The 12,073-nt window shown below is 44.1% G+C and overlaps 1 protein-coding gene and 1 long non-coding RNA gene across 6 annotated transcripts in view; one reads left to right on the top strand and one right to left on the bottom strand.

Moving 5' to 3' along the window:
• LOC135897612 (probable cytochrome P450 49a1) overlaps nt 1-12,073 on the bottom strand; it is a 189,783-nt gene that overhangs the window by 89,869 nt on the left and 87,841 nt on the right. The window lies entirely within an intron of this gene.
• LOC139059655 (uncharacterized) lies at nt 4,418-9,812 on the top strand. The gene is made up of 3 exons (XR_011514279.1): nt 4,418-4,529; nt 9,048-9,189; nt 9,693-9,812. It is a non-coding gene; the product is annotated as an uncharacterized lncRNA (long non-coding RNA).

Below are 12,073 nucleotides of genomic sequence, written 5' to 3' on the forward strand. Positions count from 1 at the left end.
ACACCAGTGAGAAAAATAATTTAGGCTGTATCAGGCAATCGCCTTGTTACAATGCAAGTATAGCCGCTCCAGCCATGAAAATAGGCTTGGAAATCCAGAGAAAAAAACGAAGAAAACAACGAAGTGAGGGTGGTGACGCCCCCTCAAAATTCCTGCATCAACTTGTCGTGACTTCATAGAGTTGGCTCAGCCCCGGTTAAGATTCTATCGGTAAAAATAAAATGTAGCGTATTCCAAAAAAAGACAAAGAACGAATTGGACAAGTTTTAGCCGTGTTCACTGAGCCACAATAGCACGAGTACGAAAAGAAAAAAGTTTTAAATTCGTGAGGTCACAATTTTTTGGTGCGTTTGGGTGCGAAATAAGGCCGATTGAAACTTTAACTTAATTTTATCTTCTAATATTCAGCCTAATATTGCGAAATTTCCCTAAGTGTAGATCAGAAAAAATGCTTCATCAGTATAAAAGAACTGTTACATTATAGGCGTCCCTTTTAAACGTGCGCGCAAAGCAGGCTACAGGCGTGTTCTTCCTCTTTACTCGAATGCGTGTCACCCCAGCGATCTGGGACCTAATCCTAAGCTGTGTCCTTTGTAGCAGGACGGCGCCAGGATTGGGCCACCTTAGCGGATAAAAGCGAAGGTTTCACCAGAGCCTTCAAAAATTTGCGATAAGTTGGAAAATGTGATTAATAACACCAGGGCATACAGGGCCTAAAGCGAAATATCACGGTCCATTCTGTTCTTGCTGAATCGATCGGGCTTTAATATAAGCTTCAGAAGAGGTCTGTGTGGAATACAATAAGAAAGCGTAGAACCGAGCGTACTGTCAAATTCCTTAGCTTCACATGTCTGCATGTATGTTCCCCGCAGAAACTTAAAATCGCAAACGTACTGTACTTTATCATCTTTGTTTAAATCTAGTGTGTTTGTCGAAATCGTTATATAAGATGAAGCTGTAGCGCTGGCGTCATACTTGTTGGTTTCTACATCTTGTTTGCTTACCGTGAGCTACCTTACGGTTTTATTTTATTCTCTATTCAAAACAGCCGAGTTATACTCGCTTATATTGCAAAACCAAATTTCTGTTGCTGCCCAAAGGTACTTCCTGACGCTTTCGACCTGCGCTGGTGCATATTACAATGGAAGCATAGAGTACAAAAGACTTCTTACTTAGTGGTAGCCTGAAGGCTATTGGTACAAGTGTGTACAAAAATGAGCCGATTTTATATGGTTTCCTAGGCTCAGCGTCATCATTTGTGATGTCGGTAATGTGATTCGAACCTTGCAGCCAAGGCGAAAAGTGGAACAGGCTACGCTGCGCTACACAGGAGCATGTGCTCAGAAACCAAGCCGCCTCGTCATACGCTTCGGCCATCGACTTAGTCGCTCAAGACGCTGTCAGTGTAATCGAAAGACTGGCTGACGACCGAAGAGAAATACCCGACTGTTTTTATTTTATGCGCCTATGGGCCCTAGAAAGTAAGTATTACTCGTATTCACTGAAGAATATGATGCTAAAAATTTGTAAAATGGAAGGATGTTAAAACTGCGGCCGCACTGTACAGTCGCGGTGAAGAGTGAGGAACACTTCTAGAAGTGTGAATTAACAACGGTTCTTTGACGACCTTGTGCCCAGAGAGGCAAACAATTGTCAAATCACAACTACAGCGACGAGTCCAGTCATCGATCATCCAATCTAATCTCAAACGTCATGCCTACCCCGCCACAATATATTACGGAGCATTAAATCTGAGAAAAAGCTGAATATCTCCGCAAGCTCACAACGCCGCATGGTATTTGCGATTCGGGCCTCGACTAGATAAATTATGCAAACTAGAAGTGAGGCGTGCAGACAGGACACAAGAGTAGAGAAGTGGACAACACTCTTGTGTCCTGTCTGCACGCCTCACTTCTAGTTTGCATAATGAATCCTTACCAACTAGCTCAGCTTTCTGTCGTTCTAGACCTCGACTAGAATATGCTAGCAACATTGTCGAATACGATTTTACTAGCAACTGTTGCAGGCTGCTCGTGTTTCCTGAGAAACCGTGGTCTGTTAAACCTTTGTGACAGGGTGTACGTCCTTGGTTTGCACGCATGTCGCCATGGGTACATCACAGTAATAGCAGATGCTCGCGTACATTCGATAATGTCCGACGTGATTGTAGACGCACGAGAAGCAACGACGCAGGCTCTGAAGTCGAAATGAATAAGTTGCTTCAAAGCAAACCAATTTTATCAACACAAACAACTCACGTGACCTGTGTGAACGCAATGCATAAACAAAAACAAGCGTGACACTATTCTTCAAGAGCATGCTCCCACAACTAGTACCCGATGAATAGGTCCGCAATTTTCAGTCCTGACTGTTTGAAGTGGTGTTAAGAAAATGCAATAATTTCGTGACAATGACAACGAAGGATGACTGATGCAAAAGGAATGACGAATTTAAATGGAACGCAGTAGCAAGCTGACACTACATTCCTACGCACGCAACGTAATGTTTAAATGTCGATTCCAGAACTGATTTGCTACTGATTCAATAAATTATTTCGTTGATCTAAAAAAGGGTGCGTTAAAAATGTGCCTCACATTTTTTGTCAACATAAAATGTCCATATGTAAGGCAGTGCGAGAAGGCACATTATTCATTGACGTTAGAAGTATAAGTATATTTATAGAGAGTCGACTCAACACCGGTTAAAGCAGAAGAAAGTCAAGATATCATTGGGTACATTAGGGTCCCATGTCACTTGTTAGACTTCACTAAGTTCCAGGTCGGCCATCATTTTTAGAGAGCACTATCTGTTGGATTAGCTCATACTTTCAGTTGAGTAAAGCCGCCCTTTCGGTTTCGGAGCGCGCAGTTTGATCGAGCTCATCCTGCTTTTACTTTGACCTTTTTGCGCTAATTACGCATAATTACCGCTGCATACGTAGTCGTACTCTAACTGGGGGCATTTGTTGTTTTGTTACAAGCTTTGTTTTAAAGCCTTTCTGGTAGCTGTAGGCGCAATAGCAGATATTTGTTACACAAGCTTTATTTTAACGCCTTTTCGGTAGTTGGACACGCAATAGCAGACACCAACTTGCCGAATTTGACGAGGCGAAAGTAGTCCATAGCCCCACCTGCGAACATCTATTTGATCTGAAGTCGCCAAAGAAGATCTCGTCTTCAGAAATGGTTTACGTTTTATGTAACGTACGCCTCCAACTACTTTCCTCATGAGTTGATTGCTGTGATGGTGAATATATGGTTTCCTGTTCAAAGCAGCAAGCCACTATCATTAACTGTCACAGCTATAAACTCATCAGGAATATAGCCGAGGTGTACCATATATGAAAGGTAAAACATTTTTTTTTGCATCAGCTATCCTTCGGTGTTATTATCAGGTGCAAAGTTAAAATTTCTTGGCATCGGTCTCACGGATCAGGCTTGATTTTTGTCCGTCTATTCCTAAAGACTGGGATGTGCGAGCATTCTCCCAAAACATGATGTCAAGCCTGTTTTTGTTTTTGTGTCGCTTTCAAATGTTCACGTGACTTGATTATGTAGATAAAATCGCTGGACTTCAATAAAATTTCATTTGCAAGTTCAGCGCCAGTGGCACAGTTTCTGCGAACGCAGATGATTCTGCGGTTTTCGTACCAAAACTGCAGGCACGCGGTAACGGGGGGCTGCGGATTAATTACCAAATGCACGGTATACACGGCAGCTTTTGCGTTTCGCTCCGCCAATACTTTAGATTAGGCATAAGGCGATAACAGATGAAAACGCTGAGTGATAACTTTATGCCATTGCTAATACGGTGAAAGCACATACTAGGAGGAAGCAAAACAAACGAGCTGTGGTAATATTTGTGACCATATCCAAGCGTTATGTAAGGATATGCAAACATTAACAGAAATTTTGTCGTAACTACAACCTTCAGAAAGCTCTTCATAAGAAGGAAAAACGCAATATACTGACGAGTCAATTAGCTTACAACTATCAATGAATTTCGAATCCTCTTCTTTACTCACAAAAGCTTGTTTTCATACGTAACGTCATGTAACATGCATGGATACTCAACGTACCAACGCAATAATGGGCACAGTCTTAATAACATGCCGTAGTGGTCTTACATCGTCAGTTAGAAACCTAAAATCATTAGCGCAACGTTCAGGTGGTTTTAATGCCATCAGTGAATGTGTTCGTTCTGCAGTGAAGCGTAAGAGGGGAAAGCAACCAGAAGCGTTGAGGCCTTCCAGCAGCATTATTAAAAGAGAAGTTTATATGGGAAACTTATTGCTTTTCTTAACGGTGTCAAATGTTTTCCGCAGGCATAACCCTTATTTGTATTGGCGTTCGTCTGGGAGCCCTGAGACCTCCACATCCACTTCCTTCGGAAGAAAGCCCAACAATTTTGGAAGAAATAATGACGTCCCTTGAGTGTTTATCGGCCTTTGCTAAAACATTCCCATACTATCGCTATTTTCCGACATTGACATGGCGAACGTTTGAACAGGCCATGGACGACTACACAAGGTAAGAATGAACTGCTTGAAGTTTGTAGATTGGAAAAGTTTATTGCGTCATACAAATGTGAGAGGTTCCAAGAAACAAATTAAAAAGCGTTTTGTGCATAAGTGCTCTTTGCCATTAGTTGGAATTTGATCTACAGAATTCTGGCGTGAGAGCTTTTTTTTTTCTGGGGGGGGGGGATACGGACACAGATTCTTAGCGCTCGTGATCTCTGTTGCAATACAAGCGTTCATCATGCACAGGGCAGAATGGTTGTCGAGACGTTTAATGCGAAAAAATTTCATACTAGAGCTAGCGGTGCTCCACAGGTTGGGTTATTTTGGAAGAACGATGCTATGCGCGCTACGGAGTGCGCCCCTGCTGAAGTGGCCATGTGCACGACGCTAAGGCGCCATCTAGGGAATGGGAATTCTCGTATTGGTGAAACATTATACTTTTTAGCAAATCCTATCGTGGAGAGTAAGGCTGGTGAAAGGTAAGGTTACGCTATGTAAGGTTTGGTTAGGTCAAACAAAGTGTCTAAAGACACGCCGTACGTACCCGAACCTCAGAAGGTAGAGGTACGTCGGACTTACCTGCTTTGCTTCTGTTTTGCTAGCTCCGCCTCTGCCACCAACTGATTTTCGCACATATTTTTGCAGAAGCACGTTTATTTAACTCAAATGGGACGGATACTAAATGCTATTGAAAAGTCCCGAAGAGCAGCATACGAAAAGGCTGGCACCAGCGAAGCTACTGCTCCAGGAGATCAGGCCCGGTCCCTAAAACGACCCCTACTACTTCCTCGGGAAAATCAGTTATGTTATTTTGAACCTAGAGCGCCGTAAGGCTCAATAGAGGTATAATCCGGCATGCCTGGCTGAGCACAAGCGCGTGAAAGTCTGTTCGACGTACCTTTAGACACAGCGTACGTTAAAAACAAGTTGTGGACCTGATTTCAACGCGGTTCCGTAGATGGCGCTAGCTGACACATACGCCTTCTAAAACGAAGTTACGAATCCTTCGGCAGGTGAAAACATTCAATATTTTGATAATGCATTATTAGCAAAATAAAAAAAAAGAAAACAACATAAGTTCAACCAATGCGAGAATTGTCACTATCTAGATGGCACATGTGCGTCGTGCACACGCAAAAAAGAACCTATTCCCAGAGGGAGATTCTTTCAGAAAAGAACCTCGCCCCTTTTTTTTGCCTTGTGAAAGGGAGTAAGCCTGCTCGGTGCGGGCAAGAGCACTGCAAGAGCACCGTAGCAGTGGAAGGGGCGTTAAAGCGCCGCCGGCTAATTGCAGACATAGAGTTTCATACAATAATTACTAGAGGGAACTCTGGTGCTGCAGTCGTTGTAGCACCATGGGAATGATGGGAAGTACATGGATTTGTCCAATCCTCGTGCGTGTGGATTCAGACGTTCTTGTGGCTTTGTACATTACGCTATATAAATCTCATTGTCGTAAATTTCAGCGCAATGTATACTATTAGAAGTGCAGAACAACGCTGCGAACACGCACAACTGTTATTAATTGCAACGATTGAGCTCGTCCAGGTGGCCAAATCGAAATGTGCCAAGCCTCTCAAAGAACTGGCACGCCCGAGATAAATTCATAAGGGCGTTTCATTCGCTTCTCGATGCACCCGTCCGTGGATTAATGATTTCAATATTAAGCTTCTGTGCTAGAGTTCCTGTGTTCGAATGCTGCCGTCGAACAATTTTAATGATGTTTATTTAACCATTTATTGGCATTGCTGAAAACGACGAGTTTACGAAGTCACAAAGCCGTTTGAAGCCAAAAGGACGATGTTTAGGCAAATCCCATCTACTTCCCGAAATTCCGCGCTGGTACAACCGTTCTCGTTGCAGCTCCCGTAGACACTAGCGTCATAGTTCCCTCTAGTAAATATTGTATGGAACTCTACGGTTGTAGGAAGATGAACGCGGACAAGGCGTTGATAGGGTGTTGATGGACTTGAATGGTACGTCGATTTCGTGTGAACTGATCTTCTGACGTTGCTTGGAACACTACTTCCGGCCGAAAGAAAGAAAAAGCTTTAGTCGGGGGCAGACGCTGCAGCATCACTGCACACAACGTGACCTAATACCTTAATTAGCTCGTCCTCAGAACATTTCAGCTAACGCCTACGTCACCGATCAGCGACGCACTGCGTCCGATGGGGCGAGGGCTGGTCTCGCAGGAGAAACACTCGAGCAGCGGCCGGCGCATTTGGCTACGGTACGCCAGCCCAAGTGTACACCCGTGAACACAAGTATACGGACCACAGGGTCGCCGAAAGAACAAAATTTCTTCGTAGTTAACATGCGCAAACGGAAACCGACGAGTGCACTAGAAAATTCGTAATTCCACGTTTGGACTACAATCTTTAATTTCAAGTTACATTCACAGACAGCGGAGAAAATTAGTTTTCTCGCGCAATCCCTGGTTCGTACGGGTGTACGTGCAAAGATCGCCAGATAAGCGCGGCAAGGGCTCGGTCGTGAGGTCGAGGTTCCGAAGCTACGGCTAGAGCGTTTCGCGAATGAAACAAAGCTCCAAGGAGACAGTGTAATAACCGTTGGAACGTCTGGAAATTTTCATGACGTGGGAACGCGTCGTACGAATAGCCAAGTGGTACAGCGCTTCAGAATACGTCCCTGAGTGTAATATAAGGAGCCCATTAACACGTATGTAACGAAAAGTGACCGCCCTGGCAATATCAGCATCGCAAGAACTTCTTGAAATACTCTTCGGGATTTTTCTGATCGTTTTTTTTTCTAACGAAGGGTATATACCCCCGTCACTAATGCTCAAGTTGTGATCACTTTTGGGGCACTGCGTGACAGCTTGGAATCTGCCCTTCGAATTGTGTGAGCCTGCATTTGCTTTGTATTTCTTACTCGACACTTGACGAAATTTGACGTAACTACAATCTTCAGAAAGCTCTTCATAGGAAGGAAAAACACAATATACTGACGAGTCAATTAATTTACACGTATAAATGAATTTCAAATCCCCTTCTTTACTCACAAAAACTTGTTTTCATACGTAACGTCATGTAACATGCATGCATACTCAACGTACCATCGCAATAATGGGCACACTCCTAATAACTTACCGTAGTGGTCTCACATCGTCAGTTGGAAACAAAAAATCATTAGCGCAACGTTCAGGTGGTTTTAATGCCATCAGTGAAAGTGTTCTTTCTGCAGTGAAGCGTAAGAGGGGAAAGCAACCAGAAGCGCTGAGGCCTTCCAGCAGCATTTTTAAAATAGAAGTTTATATGGGAAACTCGCTATATTAGCAGCTGCAATGAGCAGTTCTAGATCTTGCGCACCCAATTATAGCGTACGTAAATCACGGTCATACACAAGAATGCAGAGAGAGCACAAAATAATGTAGAGAGAGGGCATTACTTTTCCCATTGCCAGGTGCTGATTTAATTTTCAGTATATGGTTGTTTTATGCAAGAAGGAGTAGCTCGGGGCGCCTAAATGTGGCGACATCTCCTATTATGCATTAAAAGAAGGTTTGCAATCGTAGCATCAAACGGTTAGTACTTCTACTCAAAAGTCTTAATTACACCAAGCCATTGCTGGTTCTCTCTAACACCTTCGTACGAGCGTTCTTGCATTCTGCAACTGTTGCAATTTAGCCCTTGCTGCCGGGATTCAAACTTACATTGCGCTCAGCAGCATAGTTCCATAACCTCTCAGCTATTGCGACCAACATATGTTATAGCGTTATAAATGTACATGGCTTTATTTGCGACACTTGCAAAATGCAAGAAAGCTAACACAACACCATGGATGAACGTTGTTGCGTTCCGCAACTGTCCTAATGCTGCCATTGTTGTGAGGAATGGTACCTATCACCTCGTGTTCAGCAGCGGTACGCCATAAACAATAAGAAATCGCGTCTAGCATAAATAATTACAGTACATAAGCATGTGCTGAACAACAAGGTTGCTCGCTTCGTAATCTCGAAGAGGTGCAAATAACCTAATTTGGAAATTAGGTTTTTTTTATCCTGCAGCTACAAAATAGGAAATCTAATGCTTTTAGTTTTTAAGGTAGATGCTTTTAATCCTCTGAGTGCTTATAAAGCATATTGAAGGTTAGAAGGCGAATTTCTCCTACTTGTAATTCACAACAATTTGTTCTTATCGGTCAAATGCAGCCAACTGCGTTCAAATATTTTTGTAACTGTCAGGTGAGAAAGATATCCGTTATTCACGTATATTTAAAGGGCAATGAGTGAATAATGTTTTGGCACATACAAAAGCGGTGACACTAGCGGGATTCGGCTTTTCGAGTATTCAAAGCTTCTTGCTTTTTAAATATAACACAGCTTGCGGTACAATCATCGCCGCTTATACATTACAGATCTTTGGAAAATGTGTCCCACATAAGTTATGTCTTGGTTCAACTTGCTTTGTGTTTTGGAATTTAATTTAATTTTGCAATATTTCGTATTTGTAAGCTCGTCTCGTACAACACTTCGAGTTAATACTTTTTTTCACCTATTCAGGCATATAACCGGGCACATCAAGAATGCTGCTCTAAGTCCGCCATCTAACACAATCTTATCCCGTCTACTCCACGAGAAGAAGCTGGATTTCGCGGGAATTGTGACATTCACCAGAGACATTACCCTTGGATGCATTGAGACTGTAAGCAAGCGCTGAGTATTTACTTCTTCCCATAACCTTTAATGGCTGCAACAAAATGGGCCTGAGTGCTCTGAGAGATGGAGTAATTACTCGTTCAGCAGTTGTTGCCACCATTCCACCATAGAATTTAGATAACTAAATATGCCTATATATTACTGTTTTTAAATACTTGTTCTGTATTGGTTATCGAGCAATTAATTGTCATGTACTATAAGCTTCATAAAGCAGTTCGAATGGTTATCTTAAGTATTAGTCTGTCGGCTGCATGCAGTATTGTTTTTTTTTTTTACTTTCCAATTCCGATCTTGAGGTAACCAACTATTCGGTTACAGTCCAGTCATACACCCAATCAAACCAAGCAAGCCAAATCAAGGCAATCCACATGCCGAATGAACTCACTTTCACATATTGCTAAGGCAGGGAAAAATATTTTTGCTCCAAAAAATGTATGAGAGAAGTGATTCAGAGCAATGACAAGACCGTTTCAACCACTTTCTCCGCAGGTCGCTTCAGCGGCTACGGCTTGCTTGCTGCATTTGGCCAAGAACACAGAGGCTCAAGAGAAGGCTCGCAGTGAGGTCGTTGCAGCATTCGGAAAAGATGCCGCAGTCTTTCAGCTCGACGACCTCGATCGCTTACCTTACCTGAGCACTTGCATGAAGGAAAGCATGCAGTAGGTTACACAGTCGATTATCGTTGAAACAAATAGATATACGCAACAGGAAGCTACACCAAGCAGCAGCTAACAACTTGTTTTACCGAAATAAGCGGGCCTTAGAGCGAGCTTTTTGACCTTGAAAAGATTAGCGTACAATCATTGCATTCTACCGGTACTAACGACTATGGGGCAGAAACGTGGAGGTCAAAAAAGAAGCTTGACGAGATGTTAAGGAGCACGCAACGAGGCATGGAAAATATTTGGCGTAACGTTAAAAGAAAGGAGGTCAACGGTGCTGTTAAAAGAGCAAGCGGACGTACCCGATGTAATGATTGATATTAAGAGAAAAAAGTGGAGCTAGACAGGCGATGCAATGCGTAGGCGGATAACGGGTGATCTATTAGAGCTACAAAACAAGTGCCAAGAGAAGAGAAGTGCAGTCGTTGACAGCAGAGAATGAGGCGATGTGATGAAATTAGTAAATCTGTAGGTATAAAGTGTGACCCCCTGTCGCAAGTGAGAGGTAATTGGAGATCGATGGAAGATGCATTCGGGTATAAGTGATGATTTCCATACCTGGACATTGAATTTTGTTGTGAAAGTAATGTCGGCCTCTTAAGGTAAATCGTTCTAAATAAGCGGAAAAGGGCCATCTGTCAGAGCTTTTTTTTTTTAAGTTATCCCTTGGAACCAACCTATAGGCCGCATGAGTGTCATACAGTGGAAATACGATGGCAAAGACAGCAAGTATACAAGCTTCAGAGACGTGCTATAAAAAGGCTGTTCTTCTGAATTAAACGGGTGCTGAACCACTTTCTATCAATTAATTTATTTCAAGTTAAAATAGACTACCTTAAAAATAAGTACTTCGGTGTGTTAAACAGAAGCGGAGTAAATGGCAGTCAAACATCCCCGTCGCGGTGCTCCCGCTCTTTCTTGAATACCTCGCACTACGAAGGCTACGGTGGATCGAGGCGTGTCCACAACGTTCGGCCTGCTGAAAGTTATCGTGGCGCGCGCCGTTAAAATTTGATTTCGATTTTCACGTAGATGCCAAAATTTCTGGTTTTGGCGCCTATGACATGAAAAACGCGGTTGCCCTTATCGAGCCGCCGTGGGTTCAGCCAGCGGACTCGTCTCAGCACACCACGGCAGCCGCGGTGCCTATGCTGTATACGTGGCAGCCCGCCGCTGCATGGAACTGTAGTGCGCAGGCACAGTGCTTGCTTTAGGCGCGACAAGGCTTTAGTGCACACACGCGTGCTCATATGCTCCACTATGGCCGAGCTACGTGATGCGGAACAGCTTTCTCCTGCACCAGTTTGACCGAGGCATAGTAGCAACATCCAACTCGCGTATTTTGAAGCACTGCCAATAGCACGATCATTGCAAAGCCAAGACTGCCAAGGCGTCTAAACAGGAGCGGCCAGGAGTTAGCGTGCGCTGGCAAGCGTGCGTATTGTCTCCCCTTACGTCGCGCGCGGTTCGAAGCTGGTTGATTGTTCAAAACTAGTCGAAATTAACGAAGCCCGACGGCTACGACACCGATAAGCAGGGCGGCCAAAGTTTAGTTCCTACGCGGGCAGCCGCAGCTGAGCGTGAGCAGACGATAGTCATCTTGTTCTCTAAGCACGTATATATTACGAAAATGCGAAAACAGATTTTTGCTCACTCCATTGTTTTTATTAAACTCCGCCGATAAATATTCCCAGTAACAGTGCGAACAGTCCCAGTGATACAAACGCCTTTCTTCATTGATGCCAGATATTGGCCAATAGCAGCTGCGTATCGGAATCTGCTATATTGTCACGTGTTACGGCCAACGAGATCCCACAAGGGATCTCTTTGGCCCCACGGAGCGCCTCAGTCGAACCATCACCGACATGCTTTAGAAGTACGTTGCGGCCAACCACCATGACTGGGATCTTCATTTACCGTATGTGACGTTCGCGTATACTTCATCGCGTCACGACATCGCGGGCTATTCACCATTCCGTTTGCTATACGGCCGAGAACCCGAGTCGCCTTTGGACACCATGCTGCCCTCGCCCGCACGCTCTGCTACTGAATTCGCCCGCGTCGCCATCGCCCACCACGTGCGGCAGCTCGCCCGATCCTGTCCACAGGCGTCACAGGAGCATCAGAGGCGCCTCTGTGATTCTCACCGTTCGGACGTGCACTGTTCTCCAGGTTGTCTGGCGCTTCGCTCCCCCCGTGGGCCTTGCC

The sequence above is a fragment of the Dermacentor albipictus genome, chromosome 4, assembly GCF_038994185.2.
Source record: "Dermacentor albipictus isolate Rhodes 1998 colony chromosome 4, USDA_Dalb.pri_finalv2, whole genome shotgun sequence".
In the NCBI taxonomy this organism is placed as follows: domain Eukaryota; kingdom Metazoa; phylum Arthropoda; class Arachnida; order Ixodida; family Ixodidae; genus Dermacentor; species Dermacentor albipictus.